At 40.3% G+C, this 21,838-nt stretch overlaps 1 long non-coding RNA gene across 1 annotated transcript; it reads right to left on the reverse strand.

Annotated features, from left to right (window-relative positions):
• Positions 1-498: 498 nt before the first annotated feature.
• Positions 499-21,434, reverse strand: LOC122432618. The gene is made up of 3 exons (XR_006266902.1): positions 21,327-21,434; positions 18,529-18,710; positions 499-2,636 (listed from the first exon to the last, which is right to left on the reverse strand). It is a non-coding gene; the product is annotated as an uncharacterized LOC122432618 (long non-coding RNA).
• Between the last annotated feature and the right edge of the window lie 404 nt (positions 21,435-21,838).

Below are 21,838 nucleotides of genomic sequence, written 5' to 3' on the forward strand. Positions count from 1 at the left end.
CAGCAGAGTGACTGAGTTACATATATATACATACATATATATATTCTTTCTATTAAGTTTTCTCAAGGGTGTTGAATATAGTTCACTGTGCTTTTCAGCAGGACTTTGCTGTCTAACCGCCCTATATGACACTTTGCATCCGTTCATCCCAAACGCCCAGTCCTTGCCTCCCAGCCCCCTCTCCCCTTTGGTAATCACAAGTCTGTTCTCTGTCTATGAGTCTATTTCTATTTCATAGATAGGTTTTATTTGTGTCATATTTTAGATTGCACATGTAAGCGGTATCACATGATATTTGTCTTTCTCTGTCTGACTTACCTGCTTAGTGTGATGATCTCTAAGTCCATCCATATTGCTGCAAATAGTTCATCTAGATTACTATCATAATTTTCATAATTATCGAAATCAGGGAGACCATTGCTCCCTTTTCCTCCTTTCTCTCTCCTTCTCACTTTTTAAAAAACATTTCCATTTCCATTCCTACTTCAGAACTACTTGCAAACATTGTAACAAAGTTGACATGCTTTTTTTTTAAACTTACTTCATAAAGCTCTTTTCATAAGACTTTTAAATTAGGCAAAACAAAAGACAGCCTAATAGTGTCCACAATGCCATTTATTTCCCATAGTCCAAAGCAAACACTCGTCACTGTAGGAGAAAAATATCAATAGTACATGAAACAGCAGTGAGAGACAGTGAACCACAGCCACATGCAACAACACGGATAAAGCTCACAATCACGATGAGCAAAGGAACCAGATGCAGAGAAAGACACAGAGAGCAGGCCCTTCACCTAAAGCTCATAAACAGGCGAACCAGCCTGTGAGGTCAGAAGTCAGAACGGCGGGCACTGGCTGCCTAGAGAGGAGAGCGCAGAGACGCTGTGTGTGACCCCTAAGGTCAGCGTCTCTGTCTGCCTGTTTACCCCACAGGTACGTTCAGTGAAATTCACGAAGCTGAACACGGATCTATGTTTCTCCATATATGTTTGAATTCATAAAGACACACACAGAGAGACACACAAATTGATATTACATCTAATGTTACTTCTAGAAAAATGGACACCTAACAAGGGCTGTTTATGTTTATGTTTATGACCATCAGATTCTTCTGATACTCTCAATAGTTACAAAACACACGTCTAACTTGACTACAGGGCTACCACAGCTTTCCCCGGAGAAGGAAATGGCCACCCACCCAGTATTCTTGTCTGGACAATCCATGGACGGAGGAGTCTGGCGGGCTACAATCCAGGGGGTCGCAGACAGTCGGACACAACGGACTACAGGACAGCAGCAGCCTCTGCTTTTCCACTTCCTTTTTAGCACTAAATGGGATCAATACCAACTTATTAATCATGGCTCATAGTTTCCGGGGGAAAATACGAACGGTACAAAATGATCGGAGTACTGAGCAAAGCACCCAACCTCAAGATGGCAAAACACACACACACAGAGTTCCCAGTCAGTTCTCTGACTTGTTTACTAAGAGCTTTGTGAGAAATCACAAAATCTCTCTGCGCTTCATTTATAAAATAGGAATAATGATGTCACAAGGTCATTCACCCAGAGTTGCACACAGGAACAAATGAGCCCATGTGGAAGCCTTTTGAAAGGCAAATAGGCTGTAGGGACCCAAAATTAACACAAGGAATAAACATACACAGGGCTCTTTACAACGTATTGACATCAGTTTTTTTTTTTTATGGGAACACAACTTCATGCTAACATTCCTGTTGCTTCCTAATCTTACTCATCTTAGGCGTCTAGTTCAAACACCACTTCCTCCCCCTGTTTTAACGAGCGCCCCTCCTCTCTGCGGAAGTGCCACCATCCGGGGTTCTCGGCCTCCCGCGTGCTCAGCTGCTCAGTCATGTCAACTCTTTGCGACCCCATGGACTGTAGCCCTCCAGGCTCCTCTGTCCGTAGGATTTTCTGGGCAAGAATGCTGGCGTAGGTGGCCATTTCCTCCTCCAGGGAACTTCCCGACTCAGGGATGGAACCCCCATCTCTTGTGGTTCCTGCAGGGCAGGCAGATTGTTTACCATGGAGCCGCCAGGCAAGCCCTTCTTGCCCTCCTAGATCAATAGAGATTGATCAGATGCCAGCTAAGAAATTCAGGCAAGGTTTTCCCGGAGCCCCTGCCGCAGCAGTGGACGGCAACGGCCGGTAACAGGTGGAGCAGGGCAAGCCGGGTCCTCCTGGGGAGAGGGAGGCGTGTGCAGGCGTCCGGGTGGAGGCGGCAGGTGGTCCGCCCGCCCCTCGGCGGTGCCGTGTGCAGAGGGCGTGCGCTGCCCCCTGCTTTTGCTCGGTGCCCATCAGAAGTGGCTGTTGGTTTTCTGTCTCTATCGTTCGTCCAGAACTTGTCCTAGTTGCTCACACAGTTACTTTTAGTCTCACATGAGTTCTTTGCATTTTGTTGCTCAAGAAGAGGTGCGTCCAGGAGCAAGCACTGCAGCACCGGCCCCGCGCCTCGGGTCGGTCTCAGGGGGCCGTTTTCCATGTGTATCTGCATTCTCCGAGCATCTCAGGCGCACTTCCGTTCAGGAATGGATAACTTAATATAATCCAGTTTTCATGACCTGTTCCTATGACTTTCCTGGCATAAGAACTCCAGGTTTTCATCCTAACAGACATCTAACAAAGCAAAGAACAGGGGGTTAATTACAAGTTGTATTGAAATGGCATCAGAATTCATCGGAGTATTACTAACACTTATCTGATTCAGTACATTCTAGTTTTTCCTATGCCCTCTCTGCTGGTTATGTGGTTTTAAAATGCATGCAAATATCGTGTGTATTTCTCTTGCAGAAGGCATGGAATTGTGAACACTTGGCTCAACCTCAATAAACTCCCAAGGTGTGCATTAGGATGCGAGAAACCCAGTCGCTCCCACTGCACATGCTTTTTGTTGAAGGGCAGAAAATGCTTGGAGACCCCTAGTTAGTGGAAATGTCATGGAAGTTATAATGCCCTTTGTAACAAAAAGAGTGAATCCAGTGGCATTTTGTAGCTTTCTTGAATCATAACTGAATATTTTATTTCCTTTAAAAAACTATGTTGACCTTCATCTCCTGACTGTATGCCATATTTAGGGTTGAATGGTTTAGAGAAATTGCAGTTTCACTGAGACTTGACTTATACAGAATCAGAAATTCAAGAGTGTGGTCCCTTTGCTGAGATGGACCTGAGGTATAAACAGATATCAGATGCCAGTGCATAGGGTAGGCTGGAATAAAAGTGCTCATCTTGGATGGCATAGCTATGAAATGGGCTCTACTGTATGTATGACCTGAGTGACTCAGCAGGCTACTGTTCAAGAACTTGGCTATGTGATGAAGGCAGGGACAGAGGGCTGGAATTCCATCCAGCTGTGATGCAAAGCCTGCAGACACGTCCACTTGAGTGCAGTGAGCGCTTCAGCCTCACTTTGTGGAAGGAGATCTGCATGATGACTCCAATTCAAGGAGCGATTGTGAACTGTCCTTTCCCTGACTCCTGGAAGTTGTCTTGGCCATGACAGGCTTGTGACAGGCTTATGACAGGGAATTAACTCAGAAGATTTCAGTTTCTGGTTCTGCCAGCCTTTCAGTGACGGCTCTGATCAAATTCGATCCTGGATAGTGAATCCAAGGCAGGATACCCCAGTGGTGGGTTACACCCTCAACGACATCTGCAACATTCTTCAAAAAGAAAAGGTCTCCAGTGGTGGAAGGACAGTGCAATTAAGCTCTTGGATGCAGACTCCTGAAAAGTGAAGGACATACACCCTTTGGAGAAGAGAGATTTTGAGATAAAACTAGATTCTTTGAAATTTTAAAGTTTTCATATAATTTGTAGTTGATTTGCATAAATATTTCAAGGGTGTGCTTCAAATAAAAGAGTGTTCTCCATTTCATGTTTTAGTAGTCTGTGTATGTTTATTCTACCAAAATTATTAATTGTGCTGTTCACAGGCTCCATATTCTCACTGATCTTTTATCTATTTGATCTATTGATTACAAGAAAGGTGTGTTGCAGTTTTCCACTCTGAATTTATATCAGAGGTATACAAATTATAAATTATTATATTTTTCTTGGTGAATTGAAGCTTTTATCAGTAGATAATTACTTTCTTTGTCATCAATAATTACTTTAAAATCTATTTTGCCTGATAATTAGATACTTAAACCAGTTTCCTTCTGGTTAACATTTGCCTAATTTTAGTCCATTCTTTTTTTTTTTTCTGTAAACTTCCTTATGTTTTATGCATTCTAATCCCATTTATCTTTTAAGTAGTATGTCTATTTATGTCACTTTATATATATATGTTATTACATATAATACTATATAGTATAGATATATTAATGTGTTACTATTAATATTTATTTTTCAAATTATTTTATTTTTATTATTTTTATTACTCTTTTTCTTTCCACTGTTTATATTTTTGCTCATTATCTTAATACTTAATTTAAAAATTTAAGAAAAGGAAAATAAGGTGATAAAATAATAAATGTAAAGATACAATTAACTATTAAAAACTAAACAAAATATTGGCAATTATAATTAGATTCAAGGGCTGACTTTTAAGGGGATAGACGGTTGAACATATCTCTGATAAAACTCATCAAGGAAAAAGAGAATTCACAAAAGGATTGTAACAATAAATACAGAAGGAATTTAAAAGTACAAAGGAATAATACTCTCAAATAAAGTTAAAAGGATTTCCATGAAGTAGACAATATCCTTGGAAAATATATCATTCTAAAATTATTCTAAAAGAAGTAGTGCTCTGAAAAATTATTAGTAATATACATAGAAATTGAAAAGTTGTAAAATAATTATCTCCAAATAAGCCTTAGGTATCAGATCATTTTGTGTTGAGTTCTTTTGTATTTTAAAGGAAAAGCCAATTTAATCTAATATAAAGTATATCAGCATATTTTAAAAGATAAAGATAAAAAATATTAATTCATTTAATGTGACGGCATTATTTTGATACCAAAATCCAGAAATAACAGCAAAATAATAGAGAACTAACCCTTTGTCCAGCTCCCTTATAAACACAGGTGCAGAAAAACATTCAACAGGGAACATTAATAGAATTCAAAAATACTTTAAAATAATTATTCATCCTGACCAAGCAAGATTTATTTTTAAAAAGGAAGGGCATTGTATTATTAAGAAATTTACTAAGAGAATACAATACATAAGAGAATAGGCAGTGTAGGGAATATAAAACAATTATCTCAACAGAGGGTAAAAAGACATCCTGTAAACTTTCACGGAAACCATGGAAAATAGCTTTATCTATTTGTGGAACTGCAGCATAATGAGTGACAATAGGAATACAAGTTACTTTTGGAAGATGAGAGTAGAGAGGTAACAGGAAACATCACGAAGGGTTTTGTATTAACAAAATCTTGATATCCAGAGAGTACCGGGGAAGAACGTTAAGCACAGGTATAATCTGATTAGACTGATATTTATCAAGCTGACTCCAGCAGCAGTGCAAGAGACAGACCACAGAGAAACCAACTAAAGGGAAAAAAACACACACAGAAAAAACAATTAGGTATAAGAAAAGTCCATTAATACATGACAAGAATGACCACATCTGAATTAAACTAGTGGCACTGGGAATGGCATTGATAGGAACAGTAAAAGAGACATGAGAGTTGGATTTGTACGATGTTGTGATTTCATGAATGTGAAAAGTAACTGAGATGGAAGAATCTGGTTTCATCCACCGTTGGGGAGACGGCAGGGGCATTCACAGGGTTGGGAAAAATCAGGGGAGTCATGGTGGCAATTGGATGCCATTTGGGGCAATGTGGCAGCTCATCAATTGTGTATTAAATGGCAGAGGGGAAAGCTTGGGGGAAACAGACATTTATGAGGAGAAGAGAAAGAGTTTGTAAGGATTTTGGAGGGAAACTAACAAACACATACATGCATGTGCTAACACACAAGCTGGATCATCAAATCTGGCTGACACCAATCAGTGATTCTCCCCAAGATCAGCCTTTACATAATCTGAAGGTTCAGTCAAAGAGGAGTCACAGGGAAAGCAGGGAGACACCTGGAATATTGGAGGTAACTCCGTGGTTACACTCTTCCCATGACGGACATCAGCTCCCAGTTCAAAGTAGGTAAGAACTCCAAATGATTTATGAAGGTTATCTCACACAGTGTGAAAAGTTTAGATTATAAACATTTCCATTTTTTTTAATCTCAAATGGCCCACTAGTTGTGTGATATTTTCCAGCTAGCCATCTATCTAGATTTTAAACTTGATCCATAGCAACTGCAAACCAGGAACATCCTGTTAAAAACATTTTATAAGTAAGGATTCTCTTCTTAGTAAATATCATTAATCTGTTTGACAAGCAGTCGGCTTATCATGTTTTCATGACTCGACAAGTTCATCCACCTTATTTCCTTCCTGAGTATCCCACCTGCCTTCCTGGTAATGGAGAAAGGATGGAACACAGGTAAAATGCTTTAATTTTTCTTTTCCACTGCATAGGTCAATGGAAGGTAGTATCAACAAAGGAGGCAATTTAATAGTGCCATATGTTGTTCTTTTTAATTGAATAATAATTAGATTATTGTTTCCCTTAGCAACCTCAATTTCATAGTAAAATCCAGAAAATTTACAATCTGTTATGAATTGACATAAGCAGAAAATAAGAATACTGAAATATGGATTTATTTTTTAAGTCTGTAAAAAGAATGAGAAATAGGGACACAGAAGCGAAGGCAAAAAACAATAAATCTTTTAGGTGGATCAGATGCAAGTTTAGTTATTTTTATGCTAAAAAGTAAGGAATTTAGCAGACAGGAAATTAGGAAGCGACAAGAAAAGAGACGGGTCATTATTACTTTGCATAAGAGAGTCATTCAAACATACAGCTAATGAGGGAATTGCTAGAGAAAAATTCATGACTGTCTACGTTGGAGATGATTCGTTTCACCATAAACCTTTACTAGCTTGGGCAGCAGATAATTATACTTTTTAAAATATAGTATGTGTCAAGAGTAGGGCAAGTTAAGACACATAGTTTGATTGACTTAAGACAGATAGTGAAAGTGAAAGTGAAGTCACTCAGTCATTTCTGACTCTATGTGACTCTATGGACTGTAGCCCACCAGGCTTCTCCATCCATGGGGTTTTCTAGGCAAGAATACTGGAGTGGGTTGCCATTTCTTTCTCCAGGGTTAAGACAGACATGACAGCCCCATTAGAAAATATTCACAATTGATTCTTGTACACAGTATTGAGCTCTGCAGACCTCAGTCTCCTCATCTCATGCTTCTAGTGTTTTTCTGAAATGTTTCTTTGTTTAAACGGTCCCAGAGTGACGAAAGTAGAAAACTTATAATAAATAAGTGGACTTATCTGATAAATAAGTAAATTGTATAAATCTTGACTTCAAATCAGTTCAATTCAGTTTATTTACTCAATAGTGTCTGACTCTTTGGGACTCCATGGACCACAGCACGCCAGGCCTCCCTGTCCATCACCAACTCCCAGAACTTGCTCAAACTCATGTCCATCGCATTGGTGATGCCATCCAACCATCTCATCTGCTGTCCTTGCCTTCTCCTCCCACCTTCAATCTTTCCCATCATCAGTGTCTTTTGCAATGAGTCAGTTCTTTGCATCAGGTGGCCAAAGTATTGGAGTTTCAGCTTTACCATCAATCTTTCCAATGAATATTCAGGGCTGATTCCTTTAGGATGGACTGGTTGGATCTCCTTGAGTCCAAGGGACTCTCAAGAGTCTTCTCTAACACCACAGTTCAAAAGCATCAATTCTTTGGTGTTCAACTTTCTTTATAGTCCAACTCTCACATCCATACATGACTGGTGAAACCATAGCTTTGACTGGATGGATCTTTGTTGGTAAAATAGTGTCTCTGCTTTCTAATATGCTGTCTAGGTTGGTCAAAGTTTTTCTTCCAAGGAGAATATGTCTTTTAATTTTACGGCTTCAGTCACCATCTGCAGTGATTTTGGAGCCCAAGAAAATAAAATCCATCACTGTTTCCATTTTTTCCCCGTCTATGTGCCATGAAGTGATGGGACCAGATACCATGATCTTTGTTTTTTGAATGTTGAGTTTTAAGCCAACTTTTAAACTCTCCTCTTTCACTTTCATCAAGAGGGTCTTTAGTTTTTCTTTGCTTTCTGCCATAAGGGTGGTGCCATCTGCATATCTGAGGTTATTGATGTTTCTCCCAGCATTGATTTCAGCTTGTGCTTCATCCAGCCTGGCGTTTCACATGATGTACTCTGCATATAAGTTAAATAAGCAGGGTGACAATATACAGCTTTGACGTACTCCTTTCCAGATTTGGAACCAGTCCTTTGGTCCCCGTCCAGTTCTAACTGCTGCTTCTTGACCTGATACAGATTTCTCAGGAGGCTGGTAAGGTGGTCTGGAACTCCCATCTCTTTAAGAATTTTCCACAGTTTGTGGCGATCCGCACAGTCAAAGGCTTTGGCATAGTCAATAAAGCAGAAGATGTTTTTCTGGAACTCTCTTGCCTTTTTGATTATCCAACAGATGTTGGCAATTTGATCTCTGGTTCCTCTGCCTTTTCTAAATCCAGCTTGAACATCTGGAAGTTCTTGGTTCACGTACTGTTGAAGCCTGGCTTGGAGATATTTGAGCATTACTTTATTTGCGTGTGAGATGAGTGCAAATGTGCAGTAGTTTGAACATTCTTTGGCATTGCCTTTTTTGGAGATTGGAATGAAAACTGACCTTTTCCAGTCCTGTGGTCACTGCTGAACTTTCAATATCAGATTCTATTGTCAGATACTTTATTCTATTATGAATCTGAAATTATGGTCACCATACATGTAATGTAGAATGAGAATACATTAAGTCACATGACTCCTAATTTCACTCTATTCTGTTTCTGGTAAAATGTCGAGCATTACATAAGAAGCTGAGAGAATAATTTTTCAAGTTTGAAAAATTATTCTCTCAGCTTCTTATGTAATGTAAACTTGTATGGCATTTTTCACCATACAAATCATTCCAAACATGAAAGGAAACACAAAAGACACCAAATAGCCAAAACAATCTTAAGAAAGAAAGGCAAAACAGTAAATATTCACTCTCTCTGATTTCAAACTATACTACAAAGCTACGACAATCAAAAAGCATGGTTCTGACACAGAAACTGACATACAGATCAATGGAACAGAATAGAAAGCCAAGAAATAAACCCACACATGTTTGTGAACAATTAATCTACAATGATGGAGGCAAGAATAAACAGCAGGAAAAAGAAAGTCTCTACAATAAATGGTTTTGAGAAAACTTTACAGCAATCTGCAAAAGAATCAAACTGGACTGATTTCTTGCACCATAAAGAAGAATAAACTCAAAATGGTTAAATACTTAAATGTAAGACCTGAGCCCATAAAACTCCTTAGAAGAAAACAAGAAGTATGCTCTCTGACATCAGTCTTAGCAATGGTTTATAGATATGTCTCCTCCAGCAAGGGAAACAAAAGCAAAAATAAACATGTGGAACTACATCAAACTACAAAAGTTTTGCACAGTGAAGGAAGATATCAGCAAAATAAAAAGGCTACTTACTGAATTGAAGAAGATATTTGCAAACAATTTGCCTGACCAGGGGTTAATATCCAAAATATACAAAGAACTTAGGCAATTCAGCTCCAAAACATCACCAACAACAAAACAACCCTCTTAAAAAATGGGCAGAGGTCCTGGAGAGACATTTTTCCAAAGAACATATACAGATGGCCAGCAAGCACATGAAAAGATACTCAGTATCAGTAATTATAAGGGAAATGCAAATCAAAACCCCAATGAAATATCACTGGGATGATGATAAATGTCACACAAATGTCAGAATGACTATCATCAAAAAGACAAAAAATAAGAAGTGTTAGTGGGAAAAAGAGACACTTACGTATTATTGGTGGGAATGTAAATTAGTGCAGCCACCATGGAAAATAGTATGGGTATTTCTCAAAAAACTAAAAACAGAACTATCATATGATCCCACAATCCCACTTCTGGGTATTTTTCTGAAGAAAATGAAAACATTAACTCAAAAATATATATGCACACCTATATTCACTGCAACATTATTTACAATAGCCAAGATATGGATGGAAGCAAACTAAGCCATGATATGGATGCAAACATATATATATGTAATACATATAATACATATGTGTACATGTATGTATTATATGTATGCCTATTATATATACATGTGTGTATATGTGTGTGTATATATATGTGTGTGTGTATATATATATATATATATATATATATATATATATATAATGAGCTATTCTTTAGTCGTGAAAAAGAAATGAAATATTGCCATTTATGACAACATGGATGGACCCAGAGGGTGTTATGCTAAGTGAAATAAGACAGAGAAAGACAAATACCATATAATTTCACTTATATGTGGGATCTAAAACACAAATCAAAAAATGAACAAACAAAAGCAAGAGTCATAGATACAGAGAACAAACAGGTAGTGCCAGAGGAGAAAGAAGTCAGGGAAGGACAGAAATAGATGAAGGAGATTCACAGGCACAAATTTTTTATTACAAAATAAATGAACCACAGATACGAAGTGTACAGAGTGGAGAATATAGTCAATATTTATGTAATATCTTTGCACAGAGACAGATGACAACTAGTCTTATGGTGATCATTTTGAAATGTACAAAAGTATTGAAACATTATGCTGGGTACCAGGAACTAACATTGTTTAGTAGGTCAATGATACTTTGAAAATAAACAAACTTACAGGAAAAGAGATCAGAACTGTGGTTACTAGAAGTGCGGTGGGCAGAGTGCAAATTGTTTGGGGCAGTCATAACGTACAAATTCCAGTTATAAGATAAATAAGTATTAATACTAGGAATGTAATGTACAACATGATAAAGATAATTAAAACTGCTATGCATTATAAATGAAAGTTAAAAGAGTAAACCTTGAGTTTTCATCAAGAGGAAAAAAATGATTTTTTTATTTCTCTAATGTTGTATTGATATGAGATGATGGATATTCATTAAACCCATTGTGGTCACCATTTCATGATGCACATAAGTCAAATCATTATGCCATACACCTTATGCTTATACAATGCTCTATGTCATTTATATCTTAAAAAAACTGGGGGGAAAGTGTTAACTAGAAATGCTGTCTTACCCGTTTCGCTCTCTCAAAGGGGCATACATAACTCTGCATCTGGCACATAGTAGGTGCTCAGTTTAAGTTTGTTAATTTATTTACCTCAAAGTAATTCTAGATTGTCTGATATTAAATATTGAGTATTTCCTGATTTCAGTACCACAAAATCACAATTAAGATAAACCAGCCAAATTATTCAACAAATGAATCGCATCTTTACATTCAAGAGGTTGTGTTACGTATCAGTGGCCACCCCTTCCACAACATGACTGATAGAGAGATGTGCCTTAAGTTTGGACTGCCCCACTGAGGACACCATTATATCTCCTGTATGTGACTAAAACGCAGTCACAGACACTTCACCAAGTTCAAACTGTAACGACAGAGTGGAAATAATGGGAGAAGAGTGGTAAGAACAAACATGTGCTCTTTTACATATTTGCAAGATACTTGTTCTCTTCTGCCGACATGATAAAACATTCAAAATCTTTCCCCCATCCATACTTTGCATCGGCTCATGTTGAAATCTTCCACATCTTACAAATGCGGTATAGGTGTCAATGCAGAAACACATTAAAAAAAAAAAAAACAGATTGTCACACCACATCTTTTCTGAAGAATATTCACTTTCCCAGAGTTAAGTTTCTCCAGTTGCTCATCTCATGGAAAGTATAAGCAATGAAAACTAACATAAGAGATTTGTTTCAATGCTAATTCAGTTAAATGAAGAGAAAATTTGTCTCCTTACATGGCACACTATGACCCAACTTTCAAATATACTTATGAAAAGGAGTTAGGAAACTTCTGGTTTCTGTCACTTTAGTTCTTGAACAAAAGTGATAGTCAAATGAAGTGGTTTTGGTTTCGGCTGGGTGATGTGTGCTTGACACACATGTGGTTCAAAGACATTTGGCCAGCATTACTGGCACCTCGTCCCTAGCTAATGTCATGCACTGCAAAGAGCACACCTAATCTCTGAGGGAAAGAAGTGCAAAGTGTTTTGTGCTTCCATTTTATTTTAATTTCTTTTTTCAAACATGAAACATGATAGGCTATTACAGTTGTTACATATGACCAATAATAAAAGTCAAATGGATTGAGGAAAAGAAATATTGCCATTTACTTCTATGACCAAGTAGAATTTTATTCTATTACTTTCTCTCTGAGCTCTGTGTAAGCTGGAAATCATGACCTACATGTACATTGTAAGATACTCCATGCAGTTAAGACATATGGCACCGGGGAACAACAGCATTGACAGTCGAGTTTCTTGTAGCTATGTGACCTTGGCCAAGAGATTTGGCCTTTCTAAGACTGCAGTCCCTCATCAGTTGAACTAAGAATTTGGGCAATAATTCCAAATCTTTCTCTTGTGCAATCTAGTCAAAAGTGGGTTGATGCATTTCCTGAATCTCTTAAAATCTATAGATTTCCCTCCAACTCCTTTTTTGTTCCTCCTCGCAATTTATTTGTTAAATAAACAAGCTCTAAGTTTTGCTGATCACATTCCTGTAGTGTTAATACTTGCGTCTGTCTTTGTATCTCCTGGCAAATGATAGATGTAGATTTGATTAAATGCAGACTTAATTTTTTGGCAAGAATATTTTGGAGGCAGTATTATGATCTTCTCTTTGCAGCCACATGATAAATGACTGCTTTCCTTTTTGGGATATTAGCAATTGATAAATAATGCCAAGTTCATAATTTCTATAGATATTTCTGAGTTAGTTTATGATGAAGAGTTTCAAAATATATGTTGACACTGTAAGAAGCTATTTGTGTTTAACTTTATATAATTTTCTCTTCTATTAAATAAAAACTGTAAGTTCCTATTAACTTTTCACAACTCTTAGTCAATAAAAGTGACAAAGAAAAAATGAAATAAATAGAAATACAAGACTTTGCATGAAAGATTTAAAATGAGAAATAATTTCCCAGCCCATGAGATGGCGAGAAAGGTAGGGAAGAAAATAAAGCTCTAGAACACACTAAAAGTACTTGTTTCATTATGGTTTTGGTAAGCACACTTATCTGATGACTTTCCATTCCTGTAAAACACCCCCCCAAATAAATAAATAAGTAGAAATAAGTCAATTCCTGCATAATTTCCTGAGAAATTCCGTCTACTAGCCTTTCCAAAAAGCCTTGAGAATTTTTTTTTTATTGTATTGCAAATCTGAGTGACCATTTCTACCTTCAACACTAACAGGAAGGACGAAATTTACCACAGATAGCTGTGGCGTTGAGGGGAAGACATCCTCCTGTCAGACGCCCCAGAGGACAGAGCGCACAGAGATGAAGTAACACCCCAGCAGAAGGCTGGCACCGGGGCACCGGAGAAGCTCGTGACAAGCTCTCCTCCTCACGGGGAGCGAGCCGTCTGCCTGGGAGGCGCGGGGCCGCCGGCAGCCCGAGCATGGGTCTGAAGAAGGCAGGCTGGGTCATCCTGCAAGCCGGGCCTGCAGCCCGGAACTGTGCACGACTCCTTAGACTGCGCCCGCGTGCCCTTCTGGCTGGAGGGCAGCGTGTCAGGGACACCGGGGCAGGAGCAGTTTCAGCTGGGCGTCACAGTCAGTTCCGACAGGAAGCACCAGGCACTGAAATGAACAATCACAGACGGGGACGAAAGAAACAGCACAGGTCTCAACAGAGGAATCCCAGAAAACTCTGCGAGGCTAACTCTGATGAAGAATGGGACAGCACGCCAAGTTTGTGCTGCAGGGTTTCTGTGAACAAATGCCTGTAACTCTGAATACATTTCATCGTAGAAAGAAAGTTTCTTACAAAGATGATGTTTTCAGGTAGCCCAGAAGTTGCAACGTTAGAGAAACGTGCTTTTCTTTCCTCCTCTCCCTCTCTCTCTCTTTCTTCCTCCTTTCCTTCCTTTCTTCCCCTTTCCCCCTTTTTTTCTCTCTCTCATCAAAAGTAGGATTCCCTACTATGTCTAAATACTGACGTACGTTCATGCTCAGTCACTTCAGTCGTGTCCGACTCTCTGCCTCCCATTGACTGTAGCCCACCAGGCTCCTCTGTCCATGGGATTCTCCAGACAAGAATACTGGAGTGGGTTGCCATTTCCTTCTCCAGGGGATCTTCCTGACCCAGGGATCAATCCTGGGTCAGTTGCATGGGCTGGCAGATTCTTTACCCACTGAGCCACCAAATATCAATTCCTAATTATGCAATAGTAAGACATCTAGGTATTGCCCAGTATCAGGTGTAATTATACCTTCCATCCATACTTCAGTGAAAATGAACATACATACATACAGTGAAATAATGCTACTGTTGACTAGGTTGGAAAACCACCCTTAGTGAAGTACTTCTGCATGGCTCTCTGTAAGTGGAAAAGGGTTTGGTGGCAGAAAGAGAGGCTTGGAGTCTGTGGTCACACGTGCTGTTTGGCTGGGCTGAGGATCAGCAGAATGAGCCATGGAAGGGCAAAGTAAAACTAGAAAGTGTCAACTTCCTGAATCTAGGAAGAAAGAGGTAATTTTTTCTTCTTGGTTCTCAAGACTCTGGAAATGAATAGCCATAAAAGTGAGTCACTCAGTCGTCCCCGACTCTTTGTGATTCCATGGACCATACAGTCCATGAAATTCTCCAGGCCAGAATACTGGAGTGGGTAGCCTTTCTCTTCTCTAGAGGATTTTCTCAACCCAGGGATCAAACCCAGGTCTCCCACACTGCAGGCAGATTCTTTACCAGCCAAGCCGCAGGGAAGCCCAAGAACACTGGAGTGGGTGGCCTGTCCCTTCTCCAGGGGATCTTCCCGACCCAGGAATCAAACCAGGGTCTCCTGCATTGCAGGCAGATTCTTTACCAGCTGAGCTGTCAGGGAATGACCATGAATCTTTGAATAAAGCAACTTGTGAAGCAATGGACCAAAGAAACCAGCAGACCTTCCAAAGAGCAACATTTGGGTTCCATGTGCTACTGATAACACACGGCTACACTTACAACTGCAACTTCTGGATGTGATGTTTTTACTCAGAGCAGAATCACACTCATTCACAAAGACTCTTTTGTATACCCTTCCATATATATATATATATATATATATATATATATATATATATATATATATGTCTTCTAGTTACATAAGAGTTGCTCTTCATCTTCCTCTTCCTTGGAGCAATGCTGGGCATCAAACTGACTGATCAATTCAATAATGATTCCTTCACTATTGGATGTTAATGGTTTTTCAGTATTTTCACTGTCCACCTCACTATATCAGACTCCTTAACAAAGTCTCAGTTAGTTTGGTTCTTGTCCAATTTCCATTCACACTTTTCTCAGTAGCTCTTATCATTTCCAATTTTCCTTTTAATCTATGGGCTTTTCTAGGTCTCTTATGCTCATCTACTTTCTTTAAAAGCATCTCCACCTGCTCATAAGATAGAATCACATGAATATAGGAGAATAATAGCGATGATGTACACTACATTTGAACAACAACAACAAGACATTGAATTCTTTGAGAAAAACAACTAAATTAATTTCAGTGCACTCTATATGGTCTTATCTAGACCTCAGGTGTAACCTAAATGTTTGTAGTCATATGCACATGCCTATTTGTTAAAACAGATTCTTGTGAGTGGTGAATAAATGTCCAGAAAACTTTTCCATAATGTTTATATCAAATTTTCAAAGAGGGAGAATTCAGAGTGCAAGGGAGTATCTGTCCTTCACTAAGTCAGGCACACGATGAGCCCTTTAAGTTACCCTGAACAGCTCAGAATCAGGCCTTGATTTTAGTTTAGGAGATCATAATAGTTGCTCATATGTCACTGCCAAAATCCATCTCTCCCACAAAGCAACATAAACCAAAAAATCGACTGGCTGCTTTTATCATGAAAAACTCAGATTCAAAGCAGTAGGCAACTATAATGTGTTCATAGCAATAAACTAACCAGTGACTACTACACACACTAGATATGGGTCCATGACACATGCTTTGAGCCTATATCATATTAAACTATGAATTTGAAGGATTTAATTTTCCCAAGCAATGTTGGGACAATGGAATTACTCTTTGTCATAATCACTACAAGTTTAAGGATATTTAGGCTGTTGAAATAATATATGAAAACATATCTTTTAAACAGTGATTTCCATCTAAATACACAGAGTTGCTGTTATGGGCTGAATTGTATCTCTCCCTAACCGCTAGGACCTCAGAATGTGAATGTATTTGTCGATAGGCCATTTAAAAGGGTCATTAAGTTAAAATGAGACCACCAGGGTAGGCCCTAATTCAATCTGATTGGTGTCCTTAAAAGAAGAACAGATGAGGACCAACAAGGAGATGCCGAGGGCGTGCGTGCAGAGACCAGCCCGTGAATCTACAGGGAGACGCCGAGGGTGTGCGTGCAGAGACCAGCCCGTGAATCTACAGGGAGACGCCGAGGGTGTGCGTGCAGAGACCAGCCCGTGAATCTACAGGGAGACACCGAGGGTGTGCGTGCAGAGACCAGCCCATGAATAGACAACATCCAGGGAGAGACCTAAGAGAAACCCAGTGCTGCCGGCACCCTGGCCTAAGCTCCAGAATGGAGAGGAAGGAAACTTCTATTGTTTAAGTGACCCAGTCTGAGACATTCGTATGGCAGCCTTAGTAAACAAATACAGTTACTATTATTACTTGAAATTAAAAGAACAGCTGGAGGTTAGAGTCAATAGAAGCCCTGTTGCTGCTGTTTTCACTCGCTCAGATGCGAGCTGACTCTCATGTGGGCCCCTCTGTCCATGGGATGGATTTTCCAGGCAAGGGCACTGAAGTCGGTTGCCATTTCCTTCTCTAGGGGATCTTCCCCACTCAGGGATCGAATCCACATCCTTATACTACAGGCAGATTTTCACCACAAGAACTTCCCTGGTGGCTCAGCTGGTAAAGAATTCTCCTGCAAGGCGGGAGACCTGGGTTCGATCCCTGGTTTGGGAAGATCCCCTGGAGAAGGGAAAGGCTACCCACTCCAGTATTCTGGCCTGGAGAATTCCGTGGACTGTATAGTCCATGGGGTCACACAGAGCAGGACATGACTGAGCGACTTTAACTTTTTTACCACTGAGCCACCAGAGAAGCCCCACAAGCTCTATTAAGCCAAAACAAATGTTTATGCAACTAGTTACACATCTAATTGTTCCAAAAGGAGAAAGTTCTCCTAGAGGAGAAATCCTGATGAGCACAGTTTCTTTTACGTATAATGAGAGCGAGGTCATTTCTATGGGAACCAAGTCTCTGACCATGTAGACATGTTTGGTAGTCAGGGGCTGCATAGTCTTGAAACCTTAATCTCTTAATAGATCTTTAGATGCCAGTGCTAATTTCAACAGATTTCAGAACAGGTAATTATTTCTTCAACGAATCCCACAAAAAGGCCATAGAGGAAGTTGTTTCTAACGTGATAGGATCATGTTAAACTTTACAATGAAGCCCCTAATGTTTACAGCCTGCTCCCTGGTTACTCAGCCACTGAACCGTTCATCTTCCAATCAACAGGCTTTTAAGGAGGGTCTGCCCTGTAACTTGATAATTAAATAGTGTCTTAAAATAACTGACGGTTCATTTTCTAAGACAGATTGGGTGATAGAAATTATATCCTCTTGTAGCATATAATAACTACTTGCAGTAATTAAAGGACGTTTGCTATGGATGTTTGTAACACACAGTATAGGGATGAGGCAGGAGGTAGATTCCCCGCCCCGACCAGGGGAAAGCGGTTGGAGATTCATTCCCTGGGGACGGAAACTCCAGGACAAGGTTCGCAGGGCAGTTAAGAGGGAGGCTGGGCCCTGCCCCGACCACATATTCCTCATTCTTGAAGTCAGGAGACCTCTCCAATACGCATGCCAGAAAGGCTCCTTGGAGGTCAAAGGGGAGTGATGAGTGATGTTAAGCTACCCACAAGCCTCTGCAGTAGATTCCCTCTTGGCTAAGAGATCGTGCACACAGCGGAGGATCCTGAGATACACCAAACACCGGCTGCGAACCAGCAAAGCAAAACGATCGACTCAAGGAAAACCAGGAGTGTCCATGAGAGTAATTCAAACCCCCTCGAGGGTGCGACTCGGCCTCTGTCTGCCTCGGTGTTCATCCGCACATACTACACTCCTTTTCCTCTTAGTATATTACTTGCTTCCTTACGTTCTTTGCGGAAATTCTCTCCCACAGATCCAGAGGCCAGGGCCCTTGTCACTGAGCACCGGTCTAGCGGCCAGGGTCTGGTGCCCTCACCGCTGCAAACGGGCCTCAGTCTCTGGGCGGGAGCCCAAGCCCACTCTGCGTCGTCACTGAGGCCACCCGCGGTCAGGGGAACTAGAACAAAGGAACGGGCTCACCTCCGAGAAAAGTCAGCGTGGGTCCTGCCGGCAAGACCCCAGGCAGGGCTTGTCGTCAATGACTTTGGTTCTATCCATTCTCATCTTCCAAACCTGGTAGTTTCTGCTCAGAGATCAGCCTTCTGTGAGATCGCTGAGGTTCAGGGCTCTTCACCTGCACAGGCCCTTCTTTCCAAGGAACCCTAGCAAAAGGAAAAAAGTTTGATATTTTTTTGTTGTTAATGATAGTTGGCTTTCAAAAATCATGATTTGCTATGATTGCTTGATTATTCAAAGTATTCACATTTGTATCTAATTGTGCATTTCTAATTTTGTATGTGCCAAGTAAGTATCAGACAAGGAGCTCTGTAGATCACAGCTATTTCACAAATGATATACTTATGACTCAGAGAAGGTAAAGAAGGTCTCAAGCTGAGGAGGTTTTGCTTCCTGCCCAATATCTGGCAATTCCGTGAGACATTTTGCACTTCTTTGATAGCTCAGTTGGTAAAGGATCCGTCTGCAATGCAGGAGACCTCAGTTCCATTCCTGGGTTGGGAAGATCCACTGGAGAAGGGATAGGCTACCCACTCAAGAATTCTTGGGCTTCCCTTGTGGCTCAGCTGGTAAAGAATCTGTCTGTGATGCAGGAGACCTGGGTTCGATCCCTAGGTTAGGAAGATCCCCTGGAGAAGGGAAAGGCTACCAACTCCAGTATTCTGGCCTGGAGAATTCAATGTATAATCTATGGGGTCGTGAAGAGTCGGACACAGCTGAGCAAATTTCACTTCACTGAGATATTTTTGGGTTTTATTACAAAGGGGTGTGGCTACCAGCATCTTGTGGGTAGAAGCCAAGGAAGCTGCATACCATCCTAAAATGCAGAGAACAGCCTCCCATATCCAAAAATTATCCCAACCAAAAATGCCAATGGAGCCCAGCCTGAGAGACTTTAAATAAAGTGTCCACTCTTTCAAAACTAAGAGGTGGTAAACCAGGATCTAGAACCAGGCATATCTAGAACCAAGCAAATTACAAACTACAAAGCTCATGCTGTTTCCTCTGTGTGACTCTGAAGTGGGAAGCCATTCCCTCCTCCTGGGGACTTTCCCAACCCAGGGATGGAAGCCAGGTCTCCCTCACTGCAGGCGGCTTCCGTACCAGCTGAGCCACAGGGAAGCCCATGCGACTCTGGTTGAACAACTGAACTCTTTTCCATCAGCGGCATCAGTATCAGTGCTCTGATAAAAATCAGTCTCACTTGTACGGTACATCAGTGGTCACTGTGTTTGCCTTCTTCATGTTTGGTGATTTAAACTAACAGGTGTATGTGGAGATGGTCTGGTGTGAACAGAGGGTGGTGGACAAGCAAGATGGCCCCAGCCCTTTTCCAGTGCTACGTGTCCCCGTGAATGGCACCATCATGAACTCAGGGATACAGGCCATGCCCCCAAAGGCATCCTTATCTTTGTTCTCTCCCCTCTTCACCATATTTAATCCATGATTTCATCTCTTAAAATTCACTGCGAGTGATCGAGTTATTATCTTCCACTAGGGCTCTAGTGTTCACCTTGGTGGACCCAGGCTACAAAACAATCAGAATGATCCTTCTGAAATATACATCTGAATATGATATCCACCTAGGTTCTAATCCTCACACTAACTGCTCATCCCTCCATGACCCTGGGTTAAATCACACAACTTCGCATTGGTCTTAGAGTCTTAGGGTCTTAGAGTAAAAGCCCAAATCCCCACAGTGGCCTACAAGGCCCTTTCAGCCACACCTGTGATTTTCACTGCAAAATCACCGGCAGTCTTTCTCTCTCATCCCTGATGATCTAGTCACTGGTTCTCTTTTAGCTCTTTGACATATGCATGTCACTTTCCAGTGCAAGACCTTGCACTATGCTTAAAACATCCTGCTCTGACTCCTACTTATTTTTTATCTAATGCATTTAAATAAATCTCTCACTCCCTTGGATTGGCCACATTCTCACATTCTAGTTTTCCATAGCACAACAAAGATCTCTTTGTGAACTTACCACAGCTATAGTTTTAAATTCACATGTGTGATCATGTTTTAAAAATGCAATTTGCACTATAAGCTTCATGAAGGCAGGTACAGTGTTGAGATTTACTTGAAAAGCAAAGTATATTGAGAGTCTATCCTCAGTGTCTCTTAGAGAACTGAGCACTTAATGAGGGTCAATAAATACTTGTTGAATGAATTAGTGCGCAAATAAAGGGATTAATGCTTAGATTAATGAATGCATTTTAAAGTATTACTTGTTCAGTCATTTCCTACTCTTTGCAATTCCATGGACTGTAACCAATCAGACTTTTCTGTCCATGGAATTTTCCAGCCAAGAATACTGGAGTGGGTAGCCATTTCCTCCTCCAGGGAATCTTCCCAACCCAGGGATCAAACCTGCATCTCCTGAGCATTGCATATTCTTTACTGTCTGAGCTACCAGAGGGTCAGTTCTCCGATTAATGAATGCCTTATAGTAAACGTTAAATAGACTTAGGGTAAATATCAGCCTTAATGCTCAGTGTAACCAAGCTCTGGATTAGGTATGATACTAGCTAAATCAGAGCCAACTAGATCTTAGGCAACTAGAGATATTTAAGGCAGGACAGTCACTCTGACTAAAACATATCAAGAACTAATTGCTGAATTGAGTTTTTGTATGAAATGAAGCTTTTAACTTGCACTTTCCTATAAACCAGTTAATGATTTTTCCAGAGTGTAACATTTGATGCCTTGAATGATCATTACTAGTAAAAATAAGAATATGTGACATTAATAATGATGATACCATTGATTTCAATTGCAGGTGGCGACAGAGAACAGCTTTCTCCAAAAGACCTCGCAGGGCAGCCCTGCGGTGGCGTCTCAGGATCCAGGAGAGCAAACGGGGTGCCGGCATCGGAGCCCGAGTCCGAGACCCACCGTGCTCAGCCTGCTTGGAGCCGCACGAAGCCTTGGATTCAATTCCTGCTGAGTCCGACTGTCTGTTGCAGGTAAGAAAACAAAAGACCCAGAAGTGCAACAGCATAATGCCTCCTGCATCTTTGTGGAACCCAGTTCAAATATAGGAACTTGCTCCCTCTGCATAGCATGTAAAATGCAAAGCTGGATTCTAAATTTGAGGCATCAATAGTTTGTACTTAACTTCAGGACCTTTAATGTGTCTTTTTTTTTTTTTTTTTCAATTATAGCCATGCATTCACCAAATTGCAGGTTATCTCAACTTTGAATGACCTTTCTCTAAATCTGTCAAATATGATCTCTTAAAAATGTTACATTAAGAATAAAAAGTGAGCCTTT

The sequence above is a fragment of the Cervus canadensis genome, chromosome 31, assembly GCF_019320065.1.
Source record: "Cervus canadensis isolate Bull #8, Minnesota chromosome 31, ASM1932006v1, whole genome shotgun sequence".
NCBI lineage: Eukaryota > Metazoa > Chordata > Mammalia > Artiodactyla > Cervidae > Cervus > Cervus canadensis.